We start from the raw sequence: 21939 nt of genomic DNA, 5'->3' as shown, positions 1-21939 counted from the left end.
CTTTTCCTTTATCCCAGACTGTGTGTGCCCCAATCCTGTCTGTGTTCACTTTGACTCGTGCTCCTCACTCTGCTGCTTGTTTTCCCAGACACTGCAAGCAGTTTTAAGGAAAAGGTGTCCCTAAGAATTCACACTGCCTCTCAAATGCCACTTTTCCTTGAAGTCCTGGTTGCCTAAATCCTCCTCCCACTGCAGACTCCCACTGTGATTGCTTTGACTAACACAGGAATAACCAAATTCAGCCTTTTCTGCCTGCATGTGTGTGTTTAACCCCCAGCTGGGTGCCTGAACAGGCCAGATGTGAATTGTGGGTTCTCAGGGACACGGGAGGAGCAGGGCTGTGGGCTGGGGTGGGTGAGGACTGGGGGCCTGATTCAGTGTCCCTGCTGATGGAGGACTGGAGTGGATTATTTCACTGATCCTCCCCAGTCCTGGGTGGAAATGATAATTAATTTGTGGTGCAGGGGAGGGCTGGGAGCTGTATCTGTGTGTCTGGGATTGGTGCTGTCACCTTTCTGTGCTCGTTCTGGGCTTAGCCCAACATGGTCTCTTGGAGATGAGTCAAGGAGGGATAGCACAGCGAGAATAAAGAGGATTTAAGAGCCTTGCAAATTCACCTCGTCAAAGGGCTTCTCTCCCATGTGCAGCCAAGTGATTTGAGATGAGAGGAAATCTCTCCATTCCAGGCAGCCTGGCTGGTTAAAGACCTGAGAAATGAGCTGGCTAAGAAGGCTCCAGTGACAATGTGTGTAAAATGAAAACCTTTTCCCTCCAGAAAGGATTTTTTTTTTTGGCCATTAGGAAAAACTCCCAGGAAAGGTTTTTCTTTTTTAAAAGTGAGACCAGAGAGAAAAGCACAGAGGAGGTTTTGCTGAGCATCCACTGCCACCCTCTCAGACTTGCAGCCTGTAGCATTCCTGCCACAGCAGCTGCTCTGCACTAACCTGGGCTCCTCTTTCCATCTGGAAGAATAAACCAGAAACATTATATGAAATGTAATTAGCTTTTTCTAATTTCCAGCCCAAATTTATCTGTGGCTGGTTTATTTCCTTTTATCCTTGTACCAACAATGGTTTTTAACCAAGATACCTTTTAACTTCCTGGAAATTTTTATCCCTGAAACATTTTAGGTTTACTGCAGATCTCCTAGAGCTTTTCTTTTGTTAGGCTGAGTTGGCTGACTCCTTCCATTCTTCCCTCCCGTGAAGTGCTCACCTTTGCCCAGGAGCCCTACTCTGCTTTATTCCTCTGATTTTGGCTCAGCAGCTCCAGGAATGCTCCTGAACACCCATTCTTCTGCAGGACTCTCAGGACCACAGCAAAGCACAAACCTCCCAGGTCTGTCTTGTGCAAGAAATTGGGCATTTTCCTTGGATAAGGAAACGAAGAGGAAAAAATATCCCTGAAAGAGCGAAAATACCCATGAAAATGTGAAATTTCCATTTGCAGAGTCCCTCTGCTAAAAAAGAAAAAAAGAAAAAAAAAAAAGAAAAAAAAAAAGAGAGCTTTTATGTCATTAGTCTCCATTGAATCCATGGCAAATGTGCTCAATTTAAAGGCTGAAAGGCTGTTTTGCTCCAGCTGTCAGATGCTGTCAGCTCAGCTGAGCTTCCAGCAGCCATGGGAGAGACCCTCAGACTCCACCAGCAGCCCCACTACAACCTGCTCTAGGAGAGGTTTGAATATTTGTTTACAACTCCTGGGTTTCAGCCTGATGAGCTCCTCGTTTGGGGTGGCCTCAGAGCGATGTGCAGCCACAGCAGATGTCCATCCTCTCCAGCAGCACAGCCCTCTGAATGCATCAAGGACATGGGGCATCTCCCTGCTGCTGTCTTGCACAGTTTGCTCTCACACTCTTCCTAAGGAAGCCAGGAGCTTGGCTTCTTTAATTTTAAAATGAATTTGAAGGTCTAGGTAATTGAGCCCATGCAGTGGAGGCCAGTCTAGAGGCTGGTGCTGTCCCAGCTGCCCCCAGTGCTGCCCCAGAGAGCTCCAGCAAGGAGGTGAGCCCAGCTGACCCAGTGAACCCCCCAGGCTGCAGAAGGCAGCTGAGCCATCAGGGCTGGGCAGCAAGGATTGCTCCATACAGGCTCCTTCCCACAGCTCTGTTCCATCTCATTTACAATGCCTGGGCGGAGGAGATTGTGCTGTTTCCACCAGCAGACCTCCTGCTACTCATCATCACCCTCAGCCTGTCTCTGCAGGACCTGCACACACGGACAGCATCAGGCCTGGGAGGACAGATGATGTTTGTCAAGGCATCCATGAGCACAGAGTCCCCAGGAGTTTTTCCAGGGAGCCCAAAGTCATCTGGAAATTTTAATTTCTTGAAATTGGCCTGTCCTGAGAATACCCTGGTTCTCATGATGCTTTTGCCAGGAAATAAACTTCCCAGGTTCCCGATGAAATTTCCGATGCAAACACGTGAGCGTTGCTCTATTACTCAATCCTCCAGGCACCCCTAAAAAAAGATCTTGCTGAACTCTGTCTCCACATAGGGACCAAGCTTCAAAGGCAGCTTTGGGACTACAGCTCCTTATCAATCAAATCCAAAAAACCCAGATTTCTCCACAACAGTGATTTTAATGAGCCATGCCTCTGAAGATCTGTGTACCCTCCCCAAACCATCACAGTAGGTCCCTCCTGCTGAAATCTTCGCTGGAGTTTCCTCACATCCATCTGCTGTGACAGTGAGTACAACTCCATACATAGTGCTCTGGCCTGGTGCCAGATGGATATTTGATGAAGTTATAAAGTCAGACAGAAAAATGATTTCTTTTGCTGGCACGCAGGCAGAAAAGATGCTTCTTTTGGAGACAAATCCCTCTCTGTTGTTACCTTGGCATGAGAAATCAGTATGATCTATAGTTCATCTTTTTATCTCCAGCTGAGCCAGGCAAACATGATGCTATCATTAGGAGCTGATCCGCCTTCTCCCATGGCAAGCAGCTGGTGCTTTATCCCGTTTGTTGTCTCCAGGTCTCTGTGCTCTCCATTAGGAGGCAGATTTTCCACGTGGGAATGACGTGCTGCTGGCAAACCCAGGGGTTCCAGCTTCTGCAGCTCGCTTAGGGGTGGGCACCTCACTGCTGCTTGCACCCCAGGCTGTTTCTGAAAATCAGTAGCCAAATTTGTTTTCTGGGAGCCTTTCACAGGGCCATGGAGTTCACTGGATAAAATGAACATTTACCTGGCAGCTACAGCTGCACCTGGGAGTGGCAGAGCTGTTTGCTCCAGAGGTAAACCCAGAAAGCTGCCTGGGGCTTCCTTTCCAGGTTCATCCCTCATGGTGATCTACAAATGGCTTTGCTTTCTTATCCTTTGTCTGAAAACACCAACCTGCCCCCAAACTTTTTCTGCATCCTTGCTGGATAAGTGGATTTTCATGGCCATAAATCTCTAGAAGTTTCTGAGTGTGGTCTGACACCATGTAGGTGACCAGCAGCCCTCTCCATGCCCCTGGTGTTTTGTTGTGTGGGTGCAAGTAGAGCAGTCCCTGCTCTGGGTAAAGAGAAAGACAACAGGCAAGAAAGGAAATTGAGACACAGAGCTGAAAATGGGGAGCTCAGCTTCTCCCAGGGAAAGAATAAAGCCACAATTCTCAACATCTGTAACATTCCAGGGCAAGAACTTCCATGCCTTAATCCTGTGTTGGGTGGGGATCCACCTGCTCATGTGTGCTGGCTTCCTCTGAAGGAGAGGGAGGAAACACCATCTCTTTTCCTGATTAAACCCCAAAATACACCTTTTGGGTGGGCCAGATTCAGACACTCAATAAATGCATGTAGATTCTCTTGTTCAGGGCAGCAGTTTCTGAGGGTCAGAAACACAGAAGTGGGTTTTCTCTGCAGGGAAATGAGGGATGAAGTGATAGGATGACCCTACTGGATGTTGTTTTCCTGACTTGATGCATTTCTCTGGCACAAAGCTGAATTTCCCAGCAGCTCTGGGCTACATATGTTTTCATAGAGCCTCATTAAATACATAGCTTCAGTTCTGAAAATCACATTTGTTCTAAATAAGAGCTGTCTGCTGGGAGAATTAATTCCTCTGACTTAAGTCACCTCCCTGGAAGTGATGCTGTTGTCTTCGATTTCATGGCTTGGATGATTACACTTTTCCAACATGCAAGAATAACGAGATTAGGGAATTTGTGGCAATGAAGGCAAAGAGGAGGGACTGGCTAAGGAAAAGGGAAGAGAAATTGAATTTTCCTGTTAAAAGAAAAGGAAAAGCCTACTTCACAGAAACTGTTTTGCTTTGGGGCATAACAGTGGGGAAAACTCCTTTTGAGCCAAAGTCTCCTATTGAACTTATCAGGTTTGTTGCCACATTCAAAAAGCTTTGTGATAATTACCAGCTACCCATCAGCAAGGCTGTGGGTAATCCTCTGTCCCTGTGAAACAGGGAGGAAAATCCAGGAGTGTGTTTTCCCTGAGGATTTAGGCAAGCTAGCAGTGAGCCTGTGGGCTTCTGGCAGGGTGTGGTTGGTGGAGAGGCATTCCAGGATGTAGGGGCACTGGGGGGCTGCCAGACCACACTTAAACTGAACTTGTCAGAGTTTGCTGGTTGGGAGCAAAGGTGTTTATCAGAGTCGCTTTTTACACAGGCAGATAGCAATAGAACAGGGTGGAAATGGTTTTAAAAGTCCTTTTAAAACTAAAAGAGGAGAGATTTACATATTATTATTTATTTCTTCTTCTTCTTATTATTATTATTATTATTATTATTGTTATTATTATTATTATTCTTACTGTTGCTGTTGCTGTTATTAATCCTACATTATTATTAAGAAATTCCTGACTCAGAGGGTGATGAGAAACAAGCTGCTCAGGGAAGGTGTGGATGCCCCATCCCTGGAAGTGCTCGAGGCCAGGTTGGATGGAAGATGGAACCCTGAGCAACCCAGTTTTGCAGGTGGCATCCCTGCCCATGGCAGCAGGGTTGGACCTGGATGGTGTTTAATGTCCCCTCCAGCCCTGGAATTGCAGCCCCACAGATTCTATGACTATTCTGAAATGGGGATGATCTCTGCCTGTGCACACGTGGGCACCCCACACTCCTGCTGCCAGAACTCAAAGGACCAGCCAGCTGACGTTCCTCTGTGACGCCAGCAATGGGAAGAAAACAGCCCCTTGGGAGGGACAACTGCTAAAGGGAAAGGCTCTTCTTTGGTGACACTGGGAACACTTTAACACTCGCAAAATCATTAGGTTTAATGTTTCTGTTATTTTGCTGTCAATTCTCCTAATGGCGCTCCAGCAGCATGGAGTTGAGTGAGTCATAGAAGTAATTATTAACTAGGCAATGGCACTGAAAAGGCATTCAAAGTTCAATTCAGCACCAGCCCCAGTCGATGTGCAGGGTGTACATTCATTAATGAGCAGGTGCTAAGTGTGTTGCTGAAGAGAGAAAAGGAGAGAGCCCATTCCATATGAAATATTTTACCTCATTATTCCCCACAGGGAGGAAAAGGTAGCAGCAGGTGGAGGGAGTGAATAGGAGTAAGGGCATACATCTTGTTCCTCACATTTTTAAGGGCATTTGAAAGACAAGCACTCTGGGTTTTACTACATCAGTGCTCAGACTGATGCAGGGACCCAGAGGTGTTGGGATCCGTAGGAGCAAAGCACGGCAGGAAGCTGTTCCAACAAAACTTGGGAGTCTGAGTGGAAGTAAACAGGCAAAAAGGATGTTTTGGAGCTTGGGAACTGGATGTACCAGGAGATGAAATGATGTGACTAAGGTCACATAAGGATTTGGAGGCAGAGGAGAAAACACTGCTTAGAGTTAGTTCATCTTGTGACTCACCCACCAGACTTCCCCTTTTCCTAGATGTGCTTTCTGCTGCAGGCACAAGGCCACCCTTCCAGACAGACTTGTAGCTGGGGTGACAGAGGTACATCAGCTCCCTCCCAGTCATCTGTCCTTCCTCTGCCCAAGGCTCAGTACCTGCAGAGCAAAAGTTCACAGCGACAGTGCCACAGTCTAGCCTGGGAGGCTGGGCTTGTGTAGGGCTTCTTTGTTCTGTTTTTTTTTTCCGAGTTCTGGGGAAAAGGTTTTGTTTCAGTTTGGAGAGCAGGAGTGATAAAACCCATTTCTAAAGGCAGGAAGATGGTATCTGCTGAGATGAGCAGCAGCTGCCTGGAACAGCAATTACAGACCCTGCAGGTGTGTCATGGGTCTGGGTAGGGCAGGCTCCAGGTTTGCATTTCCTGAGCGTGGATCTGTGTGAACAAGAGTGGAGTCACTCAGAGGAGGTGATGGGCTGTCTAGAGAGAGAACAGCAGTGATCTGTCTTCTTTCATGAAGTGTGAAGCAGGGTGATGGTGATGGGATGGAACTTATCTGTATCAAGCCACCAGCAGCTGGACTGAGTCCATCCCCACGGATGAGGTGACCAGCTCGTGTGTCCACGGGAGCAGAGCTGTGGCAGACAGCTGTGGCTAGGGCTGGACAGCCTTCTCCAGGGCCTTGGGGATGCTGTCCACTCTACCACAGGGCTCTTGCACATCACCTGGCAGCCAGGGAGGACCTAAGAGCCTTCTTGCTCTGCCCCTGCAGCAGGTCAGCCTTTGCACTGGAGGTGTCATCAACACAGGTGGGCTCATGGTGAACCCAGCTCACATTCACAGATCCCTGATGCTCTCTGGTGCTGTCATGGGGTGAGGGTGCCCTGGGGGAAGGGGATTCACCGAAATGACGGATTGAAGGGTTGAACTGATTTTTTTTTTTTTTTCCTGTTTTTCACATTAGTGAGCCACAAAATACCTCAAGCTCAATTGACTGTCACAGTTTCTTCATAATCTTCTAACCTTGCCTTTCCCCTCTGTGTCCAATATCCCAGACCAATGATAGTCTTGCAGAAAAAATGTAGTGGAAACCAAAGAGTCTCACCAAATATGTAAGTCTCAGGGAGTCAACATATTCTAATGAAACCTGCCTTGGTGATGGGTTCTAGACAAGCTCTGAGCAAGGTTTCACATTTTAGCTTCATGGGTTATTTGGACTGCTGTGATAACTCTGCTTTTAATTGAAAGCAAGCCTGTGTGGGCTCCTCAGATTGTTTCCATTCAGACTGACACCTCCAGTCACCCCTAAAAGCCGAGTTCCAAGGCAGCAAAAAGAGCTTTATAGCCTTGGCTTTAATTAACTCCCTACAGCAAGAGACACTTTGGCTGTAACGCACCAGTGGCTTTCAGATACGTCATTTATCAGCTCCCTAAATGCAATCAGAGCCAGTTTGATCCAATTAGGCAGTGGCAGTACAGGATAGCACCCTGCAGCCTGTGTGCAGCAGCCTTCAGCACAAGGAAATGCAATGCACTGCAACCTCCCCATCTAGGACACAGTGCCATCATCCTTCCATGTGATCCCATCAATCCCTCTCTGTGATTAAGGTCAAAGTCCTCAAAAAGCACTTCAGTGTCTACAAAAGGCTGAGCATGTAACTCTTGCATGTTGTGTAGACAAGCCCATTTGTCTCTTCCAACCTGCAAGGGGGTTTATGGTGCCAAGAAATTTCAAGGATCATCCATATTCAACCCCTTGCCATGAGCAGGGACATTTTCCACTACACCAGGTTGCTCAAAGCCCAATCCAACCTGGTCTTGAGCATTTTCAGGGATGGGGCAGCCACAGCTTCTCTGAGCAACCAGTGCCAGTGCAACCAGTAGCCTTTTCTCATCACTATCTGCCCATGTAAAGGTCTCTCTTGCTCTGTTTTATAAGCTCTCTTCAAATACTGGCAGGCTGCAGTGAGGTCTCCCCAGAGCCTTCCCTTCTCCAGGCTGAGCCACCCCAACCCTCAGTCTCTCTTCCTACCCTGAGCATCTCCATGGCCTCCTCCAGATTCACTCCAGCAGGTCCCTACACCTGCCCCTTCTGACCTTGAGGACTTACCTGGGGGACATTCTGTGAGCTGGGGAGGGTTTTCTCCTCATCAACTGAGGCTGCAGTGGGCACACAAGAGGTGTTGGAAAGGTCTCATTGGTGCATGGATTCTCCCTGTTGTGTTTTTAATGGTGCTCATGGAGGGACCAGTGAAGCTGCTGTTCCCCCATTTTCTGTGTGCTTTTGTCTGCACAAATCTCTGCTGGTCTCAGCCTGGGTTCTGTCCTTTTCCCAGAGTCCAATCTCTACCATCTTAGGCCAAACTTATAGGGCCAAATTGCACCCAGAAACACCCAGCACCACCTCAAATGATGGTGTCACCCCTGAGCATCTGTGGTGACCAAAACTGTCAACCCAAAATTTCCTGCAGCTATTCAAATATAGGAAGCCTTGCACTACCTTAGATAAAGTTGTGCAATTTCCCCTCTTCTTACAAGAAGGAAATCAGCCACCACAGATCAGATGTCTTGCTTCTCTTTTTGGTTTTGGCCCTGGGGAGCTGACTCCATCCTACATCATTCTGATGGGCCACTTGCAAGTCCATCCTCTTTAATGCTGAATTAATTTGCATTTCTTTTAAGTGCTTGTGTTTGCTTCAGCAGACAGGCTATGAGTTATTGCCTGATCTGCTTTTCTGTTCAGGAGGTTACAAGGGCCTCATTAAACAGGACAGAATATGCAAAATGAAAGGTGACTTACCCAGTGAGTAATGCTGAAGTTTAGAAGCACCAGGCACCAAGACAAGAAGAGCTCTTGCATCACTGCCTGCAAAGCTTTTTGCCCTGAGTGAGGGTTTAGATAAAATTATCATTAAGCCATGAATTTACCTGGAAACTGACAGCCTGAATGACTGACACCCCAGCAGTCAGCACATGAAATAGATCCCACTCAGGTGAGCACCAGCTGTGCAGAAAGTGGGTTTTTTCCAGACTGATTGATGAGGAGGTACCAATACCAGGAGCTGTCTTTGATTTGATTGAGGGATGAGGCTCCTTAAAGCAGTGGCTTGTTTTTGATGGATGTCAGAGATCAGATTGTGAGGAGCAGAGCAGATCAGGTGGGATGTGGGCAAGGAGAACCTCGATGCTGCAGGAGATGCACTGGCAGAAGAGCTGAGAGCCAGCAGGCACGGCCGAGGGGCTGAAATTGGGGCTGGGGATTAGACCAGAAGGGTTTTCTGCTGCCTCTGATACATCAGGTGGGGAGTGTACCCAAGAGGACCATTTAGGCTGGGTGGTGCCAAGGTCTGCTCTGAGCAGCTTCACCAGAGGTTAAAATCAGATGCACTGAGCACCAGGGGGGCTGGAGTCATTTTGGCACTGGGTGCAGTGGTTCTTGCAGCAGCAGTGCAGCTACCAGTGCCTGAGAGATGCTGTGAAGGCCCTGGGGCAGTGAAGGCAAACCAGCACAGTGCTGGCATTTGGCAGGAAGAGACAACATTGATTATGAGACTCTTTTCCCACTGAGTCGCTGCTTCCCACCAGATGAAACCCAATTTAGCACCCTTGGAACTCCTGGGCTATTGGGCTGCTGTCCTGTCAGCCTGGCTAAGCCTGTGCCAGGTCTGTCCCTTCCCTGATGCCCAGAACAAATCCCCAAGTGTCACCTCCTTCTCCTCTGTCCCTGCTTTGTTCCCCTCTGCCCACAGCTCAGGGGACAGGGCAATGAGCTTGTGAACCAGGGATCTGCTCTCCCACCCCCCCACACACACCTTTTTTTTCTTTTCTTTCTCTTTTATATTCCTCTTTTAGCTTTATCAGGCAGTCTAATAAAATATATTGTCTCTCCCTATAAACCTTGCCTCCAGAGACTTAGCCGCACTGAGGTTGCTATAACAACAACCGAGCTCTCTGCCAGCAAGAATTGAAGGGAAAAGGTAGTGGGAAAACCAAGGGGGAGTTCAGCAGAGAGACCCCCCTGCACGTGTCACTTTACCCCTGGAGGGGCAGGATGAAGCAGAGGAGCAGGAAGGAGAAGCAGCACCTCTAGGGAAGGAGGGATTAGAGCCCCAAATCTGCTGGGGATGTGCTGCAGGAGCCTCCCCACCGAGCACACAGAGCAGATCTCCCGAGTCAATGTTTGCCCTGTCCTGGTGGAAATCCAGGCTCAGGAACACCCTGACATTGGCAGTGCAGGTCCCTGGCCACTGGGCTGCTCCCAGCATCATTCCCAGAGCAAAATCCCCATTCCAGCCAGGAAGGAGGTGGGTGTCAAGGACTCTGATGGGCAAACCAGGCCCTTTCAGAGGATAAATGGATGCCACATCCTCCTGCGACTGCAGCTGGCCAGGAAAGGTTTCCCCTGTCCCTGAGCAGGGATGCTGAAGCAGCAGGAGAGGAGCCAGGGAGGGCTCAGGTGAGGGAGAGGGTGTGGAAGTGGCTGGCAAGGGCATGCAAATGTTTGTAGAGGATGCTTGTCCTAGAAAGTAGTAACTTAAAATCATGAAAAAAATGGTAGGAAAGCTTATCTGGAGTAGTTACAGCTGCCTAAAGGCAGGGACACTCTTCTCCATCATTCTCTGTTATTTTTAGCTGATTGCAAATGCCACAACGAAGCTCCTCTAACTCCATCAGCCAGGGATTTATTCTAACCAAATCTTAATTTTTCCCTCCCAAGTTATGGATTAGGGGCTCTGAATTGTTAAACATCTGAGGATTGCCAAGAATAGTGAGTTTGTTAAGCACCCTGAGAGCTGGGCATTAAAGAAAGTTAAGTTATTGTTCTCGGATCCACTGCAGAGATGAATATTTATGGCTCAATCTAGTTTCCCAGAGTCTCATCATTTCTTATGTCAACTGTATTTTATAGAGATGTCCACAGGGAAGGAATTGACTTTTGTCCTGGGCCCAAACCAAACAAGCTAAAGCAGCGATTATTTGGGTTTTGAAACAGTGGGATAATTTAATCTCAACATCTATTGATCTCCTTCTGCACTGGAATCCTATGGTTAAACATCTGCAAGGCAATTAATAGCCTAGAGCCCAAATTCATTACAGAGTTATCAATAGATACTGAGTTTTAGACTGAGAAAAAAAAAATCATAATCTGCTTACTTTGGAGTAAAAAAAAAAATAAAATGCAACTTCACTCAGCTAAAGATACATCTAAGGCCATGAGGGAGCTGCTCCCTCTTGTTAGCAAGGTTTGAAAAGCAGATCCATTTCAAGCCACATGGTTCCCAGTTTGGGACAGACATGGGTAAATCTTTCAGGAAAATAGCTGGTGTTTCCCCCAAAAATCAGACCTTGAAATAATAAATTTTAAAAAATAGTTAAAACTTGGGGGAAACAGTGGCAAAGCCTGGTGTGGCTGAGCCTGATCCCTTTAGCTGGGGACGAGTTTTGTGAGTCCTTCCCTGGCTGAGCTCCCTCCTGGAGGCCTTGGGTGGTGAGCAAAGTGATTCCCATATCAGTTAATTAATTGGTGCAATCTGTTAATGAGCTTTATAATGTACTTTGTGGGCCATCTGGACAAAAGATGATTTTGAGGATGGCTGCAGCATGTCCCTGCCTTTTATTAACTGTAATGGTTAAATATGGAGTAATTAGGGGGGACACACAAACCAGTTGGAAAGGGCTGGGGCTCTCACTGGTGGATCAATCATCGATGAGGGGGAACTGCAGCTAACAGGGAAATGTGTGCCTTTCTGAGCAGGATGGGGGAATCAATCCATGCTGAGCAGCGTGGCAGAACAGACCTTGCAGTGGACACAGGGCAAAGCCCAGGGTGCAGGAGATGCAGGGCAGCAGCAGAACTGCTCCTCCTGGATTCAGGCACAGTGGATGCTTCACAATCCTCCCCCTCAGCAGCTTCTCAGGATCCTCCTGCCAAAATCTGGCCCATACTTCACTGTTGTGGTTGGAAATCTAAAGGCAGAGGGCTGTCAGTTGTTTAGAGCATTACAGTGCAGTAATACAACAATCACCAGGTGCCTGGAATATTATTTAAATGTACAAAACAAATATTACAGAGCGGGGATGTAAAAAAAAAAACCAAGTGAGAAGAGATAGACCCAGGCAAACCCAGAGAAATTTCTTCTCTCTGGCCCCTGCCCTTGTCTCAGCCCCGAATAAAGTGATGTTCATCTCATCCCTGTTTGTCAGAGCTCATTTCCATTGCAAGGAAATAAAAAGTGCTCAGCTCTAACAAGTAGCAGGGAGGTACTTGAGCATCTGGAAGGGAATCTTCTCAGTCAATCATGTGCAGTGTAAACCCTCGGTGAAAACACACAGGATCCACTTTGCAAAATGACTCCAATAAATGACAAAACAATATGCATGCACTCTTAAGGAAGTAAGAGATTAAACAAAGACCTAGAGCTTATAATCATTAGTGCTTTGGGGCACAAATTATTCACAGTAAAAGACACCTGCCTGATGTGTCGTTTAGCAGGTTTGCAAGTTTTCTCATTTCCATTTCCTAGACAATGCTTCAAATTTGTTTGTAACCAGAATAATTTGAAAAAAAACTGGGTCCCTTCTATGTACATCCTCTTCCACTTAGCAGTGCATAGATGTGCATCCACAGCCCATTCGAGCAGAAATGGCTGCAGAATGGTGGCCACCCAAATTAACAGCTATTTCTTGCAGTTGTAACCCAAAACCCTCTGAGCTGAGCAACTGGCATCCTCCAGAAGACAGCCCTTTTTAGGACTTGGATTTAAAGCAGTTTGGTTTGGATTTTTAGTGTCAATATCCTCCCCTGCAGAGGAAAAAGCTCAGTAGCCTATTGTCAGATTGGGTGTGGGAAGTGGTATTTGTCAGCAGTGAGAATGCTGACCAACCTGAGGCATGGTCCTGAAACCTTGGGATTGGTGAGATTCCTGCTTCTGGAGGCTCATTCCCTGCAGGAACATCATCTGTAAGAGAAACCAGCATCTGCAAGGACTCCACAAATACGAGAGTTCCCGCACCCCTCAGGCTCTGTTTTGCCTGCCCTCATTCACCATTTGTTCCCAGTCTCCACCACACAGACTTTCATTCAGGCTGTGAATGATGAGCTGCAAATACAAATTGCCTTACACCACAACTCTAATGCCTGTTTTTTATACCTCAGATTCTCACCAGGCTTCCTCTTAAAGCAATAGGGATGCTTAATAGGGGGCTTGATAATTCTGTGAGGGGTCGAGTGATTGGAAATGAGCACCCCTCCCTGTGAAAGCAGCACTTCCAGCTGGTCACTGCCTCTTCCCACTGCCCTGAGAATGAATGGTGCTTTATTTATAGGCAAGGCACAGAGCTGAAGGCCCAGGATGAGAGCTTCCAGCTCCAGAGAATAGAAATAATATCTGTGATTGACCTAAATGTCCAAGGCAACCGCTGACAGCCTAAACACAGCACAGGAGCAGAGCCTTTAATGAATAAACGGAAGGAAATTTATACCCAAGGCTGCAAGAGAAGTCCTTGGGAAATAAATCCCCTCAGCCTTTCAGCAGCAATTGCTGGAGGTAGATGACCAGATCTCATCCTGCAAACATTCACAAAAAATTACACAAACCTCCCTGAGCATGGCAGAGCTTCTAGACCAAAGCCTCTGACCTGACAATTTGCAAACTGGCATTTCAGTTCCCAAATCTTGCCTGGGCCAGGTCAGAAATATCTGGGACACGGCACTGGGAGGCTGTGAGCCTGCAGGGTGGCCCCAGCAGCTGGGCACAGCACAGTGGGGAGCTGCCATCAGCCAGGGGAGTCCTGAGCTCAGCCTCTGGTGAGTGATGGGTGATGCCCAAGCATTTGATGCCTCAACAACCTCATGCATCAAGGTGAGAGCCAAACACTGCTGGAAGAATTTTCCTGGAAGCAATTTAGAGCACAGCAATGCAGATCTGGGGATGTCAGGGAGTTTCTAGACTCACAGAACACCCCTGGAGGTCATTTATTTTATGGAGGTCATTTATTTCCCAAATCCCACCCTCATCCCTAAAATCCTTCCCCAGACTTGACAAAAAGCAGCACACCCCTGACACCCCCAAGCCAGAGAGCTTTGCTGCAGTTGTGAGGTGGAAAAGCCCCTGGGGCTGAACTGGGACCCTCAGACTCAAATACAACCTTGGCTAAGACCTGATGCTGCATCCTGGGCACGGAGAGCTGTAGGAAATGTAAATCCTCCTCAGAGCAGAGGGAAAGGAGGCAGTTCTCATTGCCTGTGCTACCAGAGGGAGCTGGTAGGTGTCACCAGCCAAAAGCACAACAGAAAAAAGAAGAGCAGGAACGTCCAGTTCAGATTTCCCATTCAAGCCTTCACTGCAGGGTCGGGGTGTGCATTTTTGGCACAGCACAATACTGGGGGAAGCACAGATATTGCACCAGGCCGATATGGCTCATGATTCAGAGGTGGCCAGAGCACTGAGGTGTCTTGTCTCCAACTAAAGTTACCACAAATGATATTTGCTGGTTGCTGAGAGCACAGCTAAAAGCAGAGGGCAGTGGGATGGGTTCTGGTGTCCAGCATTAGGATAAGCAGATGTAACAGCTGTCCTTCAAACTTTGCAGAAAACTGTGAGTGGCTGCTGACAGAGTATCTGTGACAGACACACTCTAAATCCAGCCCAGCCTGAGCTGACAGGAGCTGGGCCACAGCCTGACAGTCACTTCCAGCTGGTCTTAGTCCGCCCCACTGCCATGAAGAGGGTCCTGCCTCCACTGTCATAGCTGACCCCTTCCTCCTATCAATACCAGAAACCTCATTCTGGCTGAAAAGACTCATCTGATCTCCTTTTCTCCCCCAAAAAATGTTAATTTCCTGCTGGATCCTTTAATGGCATCCCAGAACCACAGATTACTCTGAGTTGGAAGGGACTCAGAAGGATAATCGAGTTCAACACCTGAATGAAGGCAGCTCCCTGCTCTGTCCCTGCCATGTACATCCACTGAGGAAAACTCCAGCCCTGGCCACCACAGAATCCATCAGGTCTTTTTTATTCCCATTTTTTTCCCCCTGTGCCATCTCACAAGCTTGCACTTCTGCAGCCTGTGCTCTGAGCTGTGGTTATTGCACACAACTTCCCCCTCAAACACTCTGACAAGTAATAGAATTATCCTCCTTCCCCAGCTCGTCAGCCAGGAGCTCTCCAGCTTTAATGCAGCGCTCAATTTTTGCTCCCTGGAAGAAGAAGGGCAAGAGAGGGGGAGACAGAGCAGTGCAGCCACAAAGGGGGATCTGATAAAGGCTAATGAATTTATAGGGATTATAGCAATCCTTCAGCCAAAGCCAGGGACCCACATAGCTACACAGACCCATGTGATCTGCCTGCAAGAAATCACTCAAAACACAGGCTCTTTTTGCTCTAATTATTAAAATACACCCTGTTGCTCTAATTAATTGTGGCTGGCAGCAACAAGAAGAAGACAGGATAAATACTTCACTTGGCTGCAGGTGGACAGATATGCTGTGACCCCAATATGCTGTGACCCCAATATTCTCTGACCCCAATATTCTGTGACCCCAATATTCTGTGACCCCAATATTCTGTGACCCCAATATTCTGTGACCCCAATATTCTGTGACCCCAATATTCTGTGACCCAAATATTCTGTGACCCCAATATTCTGTGACCCCAATATTCTGTGATCCCCCACATCTTGAAAGCAGAGGAGCATTCTGCCCAGGCCAGGCTGAGCCCTGCACCCCCAGCTCCCCAGGGACGATGCTGGGGGCCAGCAGGGGCTGGGAGAGGCCGTGCTGGTGGCAGGAGGATCCCAGTTAAGATGATAAAGCTTATGGGATGCGGCGGGTCCTGCTCGGATTTTGGTCTCCAGAGCAAAGGGCTGGGGCTGTGCCTGATGCTCTCATGGATTTGGGCAGCAGATGGAGCTCGCTCCGCTGCTATGAGCAATTCCTGGCATTTCCTCACCCTGGGCTGGGATTTGGCTGCTCTGAGGCTGTGGGTGCCCTGCCCCTGGCCAGCTGAGCGCTGCCAGCTCGCCCACAGCTGGGACAGGGGTGCCACCCCTGCTGCATCTTCTCAGTTTGGGTAAATCCCGGCCATCTCCGTTTTTACCATGTTTTTTCGCGGTGTGGTTGCGCTGCCCACTAAGATTGGAGTCCCTGCCCCACTAGGCAAGACCTGAAGGAGATTTGGCTACCAAAATACCTGGCCCAAATGGCAAACTTGAGGTCAACAGGTTAAAAGCTGAGCTCCAAATGTTCCCACTGAGGTGTCCCACCTGGCAGAGGCACTCTGGTCTCCGGCCACCTCTCGAGGACAGGAAAGCTGTGGCCATGGGTGATGGATGTGACAGTGCTGGAGAAACCCTGGCCTCCTCCTCTGGCCATGAACTCACTTCACCACCACTGGGGTTTTGAATCTAAGAACTGTTTTTGTGTGTCAGGTCATCATAAAATGCCTTGAGCTTAAAGGGCAAGTTAATCTGTTATTTTGTCTTTTAGTCCAGTGAAATTTTTTTATTATTATTATTTATTTTTATTTTCACACATTTGCATGAACTTCAAGGCACAAAAAAGCACAAACTTTTTTTTTACTTTTTTTTTTTTGTTTGTTTGTTTTTTCTTCTTTTTTCTTCTTTTTTCTCCTCATCTCTGCTGGTTTTGTCTGGGATATAATTAATCTTCTTCCGAGTAGTTTGGCTGGTGCTCTGTTGTTGGATTTGTGACCAGAGCTGTGGTGATAAGGGGGTGTTGTAGCTATTGCTGGACAGGGCTTACACAGACACAAGGGCTTTCTTGCTTCTGCCACCTCCTTCTGAGGAGCATGGGGGTGCACAAGAGGTTGGGAGGGGACCCAGCCAGGACAGCTGACCACAGTGACCACAGGGGTGACCCTGACCATGTGATGTTGTGTTCAGCAATAAAAGCAGTGTGAAGAAGGAGGAAAGAGGGATGTTTGGAGGGATGGTGCTTGTCTTCCCGAATCACTTTTACACCTGATGGAGCCCAGCTGTCCTGGGGATGCCTCAGCACCTGCCTGCCCATGTGAAGCAGCAAATTAATTCATTATTTTGCTTTACCTGCACACACAGGTGTTAAACTGTCTTTATCTCAGCCCATGAGCTTCCTCACTTTTACCCTTCCAGTTCTCTCTCCCCCATCCCACTGGGAGGTGGTGAGCAGGCGGCTGTGTGGTGCTGAGCTGCCCACTGGGGTTAACCTCACATTCTCTGGGAAAAAACAAGCTCCATTCACACCGTTTTCGGTGTTCCTGAGCAGACAATTGAGTTTCTCCCACAAACACCTGTATCCAGAATTCCAGGCCAGCTGCTCCTGGGGGCTGAGCTCCTCCAGGCTTCGTGGCAGTCCCTGGAAGACGCGGTAGATGGCACTCCGGATATGACATTCCGGGCTTAAAACTTCACTCCTGAAGTTAAACTGAAATTAAAAACCTGGAAAAGTTCAGGAGAGCTTTAAGCCTCTTAATTTAAATACAGATGCTGAACGTCTGGAAGAAATTCCTGACACTGGAAGCTGCTTTTCCCACCTTGCTCAATAAGAAAGGTGCCATCCCCCAGTTATCAGCACAGGCTGAGTGTGGGATCCCTGAAGCAGCAGGTAACCAAACAGAGATTTGGGGGGAGGCAGGTGGAGAAAAGGGCATGGCTGATTTCATTATCACTAATAATAATGAGCCCTTCTCTCTAAAAAAAAATCTCATTGCAGGAAAGACCTGATATAAAGCTGGGTGGAGAAACGGCATTGGATGTGGGTGCTTTTCTGGTGCTGGCTTCAGAGAGGTGCCACATCCCTGACCCATTTTCTTGGCTGGATGGAGGAGTCTTCTGAACACCTCAGCCCCACACAGCCACTGGGACTGCATTTCCCTCTGTGGAAATACAATAGGAGGCACTGCTGGTGATAGAGGTTTGACAAAAAGTAGGCAAATTATGTCTAATTGATTCTTAAATCCTGCTGAGCAGGACCATGAGGGTACAGAGCCATCTCAGGGACTGAAACAGCAGGACAGAGATTCACTTGAGTCAGGGTGCAGCTGTTGACTCCAGAAAGAAACTGCTCCCATTGCAAGTGCTTCTCCAGGTATCCTAACTTTTACTGAATTTCCACTTCTTTTTTTTTTTCAGGAGGTGCAGTGATCTTCATGTGTTTCCAACAGTGTAGGTCAACAGACTCTGTTCCATACTTTTGGGATACAAGAGTTAAAACTAGTTGTAGATATTCCTTAGAATGTGACACTTGAAGATTTTTTAAAGCAAATAATCTCTTTTTAAATGAAACAAAAGGCAACTATATTTTTTAGTCTGTTACTAAACTCTTTCATCTCAGGGGAAAAAAAACGAGAAAAATACTATTATCCTTGTAGTATTTTGACTTTTTTCTCTACATTTATTTAGCCAAATATCAGGCAAAAGGCATAAAATCATCTGATACTAAGCTTAGGTTCTCTGAAGGTGAATTTTTCCCAGGTAAAATCCTCCAGGAAGCAAGACAGGGAAAAGTCTCTTTGGCTTTGAAGGCTCTCACTTGTTCTTCACTCAGGCTGCATTTGGGGAACATTTTCAGCAATGTCTGGTCCAAGATGGCTTTGAGGTTAGAGGCACCCAAATCCCACTGAAAATCTTAATAAAAAAGAAACATGGGAATAGTTTCTTCATGGATAAGCAATATCCTGGTTTGGACAGCTTTCCTTGGATTCCAGCAGAAGAGGAAAGATGCTAAAAAACCATAGAATTTGCATGCTCACACCTTTCCTAGCACTGGTGTCATCGATGCTCCAGCCACCTGAGACCTTTGTGCACATTTTCCACAGAGCTGTCCAGCAGAACATTCATTGGTGCCTTTCTGTGGGATCCACCAAGGAAAAAAATCCACATTTCTGCATCTCCATCTGAAACATGAGCGGCTAAGCCACGGGGAGAGCAGAGCAGCAGCCCTGCTGCAAAGGTGATGTACAACCTTCAGGTCTGTGCGTGCCTCAGCAGGTCTGAGGGAGGCTGGGTTATAAATGTCTGCTCCTCTCTGTTCTTGCAGGACATTTTATATTCTGCAGGTTGCGCCCTACTTCAGCGAGCCAGGTGCGAGAAACCTGATATTAAGTAAGCTGGGGAACTTGTGTTTCTTTCCTAATGGGATTCCAGCTGTCATTAATCCTTTCCTGAGATGTGTGTTTCCAGAAGAAGGCGTGGGCAATCAGCAAGACTGATGTGCTGCTTCTTGGATGAACTATGCTCAGTTGCCATGGTGTGGAAGGCCCTGCTGGGTTAATTCTCTCTGCAGAGCCAGATCAAGGAGCCATCCCCAGCCCAGAGGTTGTGTGGGGAAGGCAGCATTCCCTCATCCTTTGTCTGGGGGATGGAGGCTCAGGAAGAGAAGGTGACTGGCCAAAAATGCTGTGCTGAAGAGGGCTCTTCAGTGGCACTACATGGACATGTCCCACTGTCTGATTCATTTCTGATATGCAGGTTTTAGAAAATTAAGATCCCCAGAACAAAGAAGTGAGTATTAGTGGGGATTTTTCCCCTCTACTGGGCAAAACCCACAGTGAAATTCTTCCTGTGCTGCAGGCCAGGAGTGGTCAGGACAAGAAGAGCCAGTCAGTGTGTGAAGGGAGACAGGACTGTGGCTCATTGCTGACCTCATGCTGTATCCCATTGTCCCAGGAGGACCCAAACAGGATTTGGCACCCGTGCATGGCCTGGCACAAACCCACCAGGTCCCTCTGTGTACCCTAAAACCTTTGTCCCTCCCCTGCCATGTGGCTCAGCCTCACCTCTGTATAGCAGTTCAGCTCTTCAAGCTGGAGTGAAGGATGCTGGTGGAAACCCAGAGGTAAAAGCGGTGTCCTGCCTCTCCCAGCAGCCACTCAGGTGGTCCCTGCAGGTTGCATCCATGTAGGATCCCAAATCTCACATTTGGCCGTGGTGGTGAGCCCTCTGCCCTAGGCAAGGTCAGAGGGGAGGCAGGTGGCTTTTGATCTTCCCTCCTATTTTCTTTCTGAGCCTCGATTTACTGACAAATGCTTTGTGGTTGTTTTTGGCAAGAAAGGGGTCGTTTCACTGAAGACAAACCTGCCCACAGGGATGCAAGTCTCCAAGACCATCCTAGCTGGAGAAGAGAGCTCCTACCTGAGTGGGAGGAGGGGAATAACTGGGTTGGGATCTGCCTGGGAGCACAGGGCACTTGTCAGGTGGCAGCAAGAGCTGGAGATGTTCCTGGGTGCTGCTCAGTGGGTGTCTCTGCTTTTTTTTCCCTGTATAAACCTGCAGAGTCTTGGGGAGCACAGGTATCTTTCAAAGAGCAGAAAGATTTGCAGTGGCAGAAATCTGCTTCACATCCCTTTTATACACATCAGCCTTCTCACAGGGGTTGTTAAGACCTCCCAAAAGCTTCTGTACAGCAGAGTAGCTGCTGAAAAAGCGCTGATATCCAGGAGGGTGACATTTGCACTGAGATGTGCTTACCTCTTCATTGTGTACCAGAGCAGAGAGTAACTAAATCAAACCCACAGCAAAATTCCCAGTGCCACGTACACCATGATCAAGGGGAATTTAGGGGCTTGCTGCACTTCAAATAACACAACAAACCTGCATGCCCCACATAAAGATCCTGAATACAAACACAATAATTTGCTGAAATTCTTCTCCAGCACTCTCATGTTTCATCCACCACATCAGCAAATATTTAACAAGTCTGGGAAAAAAAAAAAAAAAAAAAGACAAGAAAAATTAATAGGATTTAAAAAACATCTTTAAGTACTTAAAGAGCAGCTTACAATCAATTAAAGACCTCATAAACACGAGAATATAAACAATATCAAAAATTTTCTGCACATTATAAAATGATTTGCCATAGAGTGGCTTGCGTGAAGAGATTAGATATGCTTTGCAGCATAAAACATTATTCTGTAAAGGCATTATGTTTCAGCAAATACACCACGCTAATTGTATTAGAGGAAGCTCAGGTGAAGCATAATTCCTGGATTAAAAAATTTGAGACACAGGTTAAACAATATGTGTTGGTCAGGCTGCTTGAAATTTGCTGGCAAGTCTGAAATGGGATTTTATTTTTTTTTTTTTACGTTGATTGAATTACTGATATTTTTTTGGTAGTCTCTAGGGTTTGTTTTTTAAGGGTACTAAAATTTTGAGCCAATATAATGGAATATATTATGTATACGAAAGCAGGAAAAAAAAATTGTTCTTATTTCAGTATTTAAACAATCTTACTAATGATAGAGTTGGAAACAAGTCTTAACATTGCTGTTATTCTAAAAACATTTTCCCACTGGCAAACTCTTTTAATTTACTTAATTATTTCTCAGACTTGAAAATAATTAACACTTTCTACAGTGGACTTAGGAGGAATACAAACCCTACAACCATCCAGAAGACGTTTTTGGCCAGCAATGGATCTGATCCACAGCTCAGGGCTGGGACTGGGCGATGCATGGTTGGTGTCAGTGAATTTTTCAAGCATTGGTGTGTGGCAGCTCACTCATGTGTGCAGAGCAGGTGTTTGCATGTGCTGGCACTCACTCTTAGTGCTTTTAGATGAGCCAGCCTTAGCAAACCACTTTTTAAGTAAAACCTCTGCTTCACCCACCCACCTATACTCTAACTTCATCTCAAACTTTCTCAGATGGAACAGAAAAAAAAATCTACAGAGTGAAATAATTTCTTTTTGTTAAGTGATGTGCACTGAGTGTAGAAGCTGTGGGATGCAAAGAAGAAATTCATTAGGGTTCCTTCACCCCTATTTTTTGACGGGGAGCACAAGCACAAAGAAAACTCCTCACTGAAAAAAAATTTCCAGACTTTGTCTTGTCAAAACGATCCTGAGCTGGTTTTGTACGACAGGAACCCACAATAAATAAAAAAAAAAAAGACAAAACACAAGAAAGAGAAGAAAAATGGCAGTCACCCTGGGAGGAAGCTTCCCAGCATATGATAAATTGGAAAATGGACATACAGAACATGCTGACATACATTTTTAATGGCCCAATTGCTCAATTAATTCTTTCCCTTTTCCCTTTTTAATGTGAAAATCGTCATAATTCCTCCCAGATTAGTATAGATACAGGCCGACAGTCTCTCCTGCTCAAGGTATTTGCAGGACATAATTCATTCATAAAGCTGTAAT

This window comes from Parus major, chromosome 8, assembly GCF_001522545.3.
Source record: "Parus major isolate Abel chromosome 8, Parus_major1.1, whole genome shotgun sequence".
NCBI classification, from domain to species: Eukaryota; Metazoa; Chordata; class Aves; order Passeriformes; family Paridae; genus Parus; species Parus major.
The sequence above is the reverse complement of the archived record's forward strand: the minus strand, read 5'-3'. Positions refer to the sequence as shown.